This window comes from Arachis ipaensis, chromosome B07, assembly GCF_000816755.2.
Source record: "Arachis ipaensis cultivar K30076 chromosome B07, Araip1.1, whole genome shotgun sequence".
Taxonomy (NCBI): Eukaryota; Viridiplantae; Streptophyta; class Magnoliopsida; order Fabales; family Fabaceae; genus Arachis; species Arachis ipaensis.
Window position 1 is genome coordinate 112,554,938 of NC_029791.2, and position 4,193 is coordinate 112,559,130.

At 28.8% G+C, this 4,193-nt stretch overlaps 1 protein-coding gene across 10 annotated transcripts in view; it reads right to left on the minus strand.

Moving 5' to 3' along the window:
• Nucleotides 1-2,041, minus strand: part of LOC107605850 (magnesium transporter MRS2-1) — a 6,350-nt gene extending 4,309 nt beyond the window's left edge. For 3 of the 10 annotated variants that reach the window (XR_002350409.1, XR_002350408.1, XR_002350407.1), the window contains exons 1-2: nt 1,773-2,041; nt 32-478 (exon numbers count right to left, since the gene is read on the minus strand). The gene's annotated coding sequence lies outside the window, so the exon portion shown is untranslated. The remainder of the gene's footprint in view (nt 1-31; nt 479-1,772) is intronic. The other 7 variants (XM_021106251.1, XM_016307773.2, XM_016307772.2 and 4 more) reach the window with 7 other exon arrangements.

Sequence of the window (4,193 nt, forward strand, 5' to 3'; positions counted from 1 at the left end):
ACGTGTTCAACTAAATACAACTTTCTCCTACCATTAGTGTTATATAGCATTATAAATCCAATAACAGAGAACTTTAAAAAGTTCAGGTGCACCAAAATATTCTTGACTCTTCTAGGATGTAATAATCAAAGAAACTTGTATCTTCTAACATTTGTTACTATCATTGTTGTCATCAATTATTTCCTCTCCCCTGCAAATGTAATAAATGAAAATAGAAAATTAAAAACAACATAAAACATTATTTACTTTAGATCAAATCCAACAGCATCAAAGAACAGACCATGTTCCAAACATACAAACAATTGAAACACACAAGCTTTAACACAAAAACATTATCTTCACAAGTGCTTCTTGAGTAAGCCTCAAGCTGAGATTTCTTTTGAGCTAGTTCTTTCTTTTGGTGTGCTGTTGGTCTTCAAATTTTTCTTTGAGCCATCTATTTCCTTTGTATGATCATCATGATGACCTTGCATTGTTTCTTCAATAAATAAGCAAATGACTCTCTAAATCAGTCTAGAAAATCATTAATTACATGCAGAAAAGTAAAATTAATACTAGTCATTTGCGCTAATTCAAATAATATACAAGTCATATATATGACTTTGTTCAAAGACCATTTTAAAGATTTTAGTCTAAAAAGATTTCAAACTTAAATTACTTACCCATAATGATACCAATCACTCAAAGTTACTTAATCCGTCATTTGATCCTTAAATTTAAGTTTACCGTAGCTGAACTTCTCAATCTAATTTTTCTATATTTTAGTCATCCTTAAGGAAAGATTCTAGGACCATTGATGTTCTCTTTCTAACTCCACTCTTAGATTAATTGAGATTAAATATTACCTAAGCTTTGCTTCTAACCAAGATATTAATCCCAAAACCACTCTAAAACCTCCAACTTATTCAAATCAAAACATAAAATTCTAGTTTGTACTAAATTACTAGACCTTATTCAAGGTTGAAAATATGTCATCTAAGTTCCTAAATTTTAAGTTATATTAGGACTTATATGTTTTGCTTTGTAAACTTATTTGTTGGATCCTAACTTAAATTGAGTGAACTAAGTGGTTAATGATATTTATAAATACCATATAAATTAATTACCTATTTAATCATAAATTCATAATAACAATAACTCATCATAATCAAGAATACATCAACAATTAGCATTTCTATGATCTAATTTAAATATGACTAATAATATATATTCTCAAAATGATTTACAAAGGAAAATGACCTATGAAAATTTGCTTTCTTAAACAATACATTACAATAATGAAAAGATAAAGCTGAAAGCACATTAGATTCAATAAATGCAAATGATATAGGATGCTAGCTACTAAGTATAACATATACTAAACCTTAACACAAGAAATTCATGAAACGTCCCATGGTCTTAGAATTCGCATAATATTTAACAACCATGACCAAAGCAGAAGAAATCGAAGAAATATCCGCAGAAGATGAACTAGAGAATTGGGTAAAAGTTTCCAAAGATGCTTAATTTCATGTCATTTGACTTAAAAACAAAAAATATACAGTGATTAGTGATTAGCGGAGTTCGTATGTGTGTGTGTGCAGAGTATTATAAAGGGTCACTCTTCCCCCAATTTCGATTAAAAATTACTTATTTATTTATTTACTTTAAGATTTATGATTATCTCTGAACATAATCAGTATTTAGCTGAATTGTTACTTCAGGGTTATGCAGTAAAAATATTTGCACATTACACATTAGAAGGCAATTGGGATAAGGTGAAGGAGATGTACCGCTCAAACCCAAAGGAGAGATAGGGGAGACGGAGAGAGACAGCAACTCGGCGAGTAGCTGGACGCGACGAGAAGAAGAATCCCACGTGAGGATCAAAGGCAGACGCGACAAAGAAGAGGTGGACGCATCGGAGAGGCGAATGCGTCGGAGGCTGACGGAGGTGCGAGGGCACGAAGCAGGATAGAGAGTTTCGGTCTGTGTGTTTAGGGTTAGACGGGGAAAGGTGTTATTGTGTTAAAACTTAAAAAAGGGTTTGGGATTTGTGGGAAAGAAGTTTTCTTAAAAAAAGGAAGAGTATTTGTTATTTTTGAAATTTAATTTGGGTGAAAACTCAGCCAACTTTACCTGAAGTAATAGTTGACTAAATTTATCGTCAAACTTTTTTATCTGAATTTTTATTTTTAATTTGTCGTTAAAAAAGTTTAAGTACCAAACTCTACATACAACCAAATTAATTACCTAATAATTCACTTTTTAAAAAACGAAAATTTAATTACAAAATTTTAAAAGTGTGTCCTAGACTCCTAGTCATTCAAATCGCGATGCCACGCTTCTCCCCACCTTCAACTCGTCATCCAGCAACCCGCGCCCTCCTCCCAAACCCTTCTCGCCGCGGCGCGTGCGCCTCGCCCTGCAATTCCTCGTGCTGCGATGTGCGTCCCTCCCTTTACAATTCTGTGTTGCGACGATTTTCCTCTTCAACTCGTCACCCGGCGACACTGCGCCTTCCCCTCCAAACCCTTTCACAGCAACGCGCGTGCTTTCCGTTGCAATTTCTCGTGTCGTGACGCTTCTACCTGTAACTCGTCGTCCCGCAACGTTGCGCCCTCCTCCTCCGAGCCTCCTTCTTCTTTTTTTTTTTGGTTTTGGACGATACTTTTACTAATTTTGAATGTTTCTTTTTCTTAGAATTTAAACGTGTTTTTGTCTGTTCTTTTTTTTAATTATTTTAGATATTTTTTTAGATATTCTTTTTCTAATAATTTTGGAGGTCTTGTTTTATTAGATTTGAATTTTTTTAAATAATTTTGGATATCTCTTTTTTGTTAGGTTTTAAATATTTCTTTTTGTTAGTTTAAGATGTTTATTTTTATTAGGTTTTTTGAATTTTTTAATAATTTTAGATGTTTCTTTTCTTAGTTTTCGAATGATCTTTTTTCAATAATTTTAGATGTCTTGTTTGTTAAGTTTTTTTTTTTAAATAATTTTGGATATCTCTTTTTTGTTAGGTCTTGGATATTTTTATATCCGAAACTGATGTGTTTTTCTTTACCATAATTAAAAAAATTTTAAATAATTTTTTACAATAATTTTGAATATCTATTTTTGTTATATTTGAGATGTTCTTTTTGTTTTTGGTAGTTATTTTTTTTTAGGAAGTGAAAGTGAAATTAGAGTGACTTTTGAGTTGGGGTACTATTTTTTTTGTTAAAAAATATCTTTTTTTATTAACTAGTTGTTTGCACCTCCTAATTAGTTACCTCGCAGAGTTGTTTATTATTTCAAAATGAAAAAGTTTTTTAAAAAGGGATTTTAAATTTATTTCTAAATAATTTTTGCATAGAACAAATTAGTGTACAGTAAAAAATTTATAAATTAGTTCTTAGTAAAATTAACGTATAAATTGATCTTTTGATATTTTTAAAAATTGATAAATTATATTATTTTTTTTTAAGAGAGAAATATTATAGGGTCATTTGAATTTATTATTTTTTGTCATCAATTAACTATTAATGTTTAAAAGCATGGGTTAAAATATATTATTGAATAATTAAACTACAAAAATTAGGTTGATAACTAAAGTGATAGTCAAAAACAATAAATTTAAGTGGTTATCTAGTATTTCTCTTTCTAAAAAATATTTAGTTAAAGGGTCACTAAAAGGAACAGTATTTTTTTACGTCAAAAATTCACAGTCACTGTTTTCGTCGATATTTTTTGACAATTTATTGTTGAATACAGTTTAAAAAGATAATTAAAAATAAAATATTAAAATTGATAGCTAAGTCATCTATTATTATACTGACATTAAAATATTTTTCTATTATCGTCACATTGTCGACAAAAATTTAATCAGGAGTACTTTTTCTTTAAAATTGACGAATATATCCTCTATTTTAGTATTTAAAATATCGACACTATGCTATTGTTAATAAATTTAAATGATCTAAATCATTTTTGAAAATCAAATAAATATTATAGATTTAATATATAATCAGTTAAATTATCGAAAATAGTGTCTAATTCTATATTTAGTGATGGGTGGCATTTTGGTAATTACGCTTAAATAATAATTTTTGTTAAAAAAAAACCTTAAATTTGCAATAACTTATATTCGGTTACAAATACTATTATTTTAAAATAAATTATCAAAATAGTATCTAAAAAATTTTAATATTAAAATAACTTTAAAAGTATAA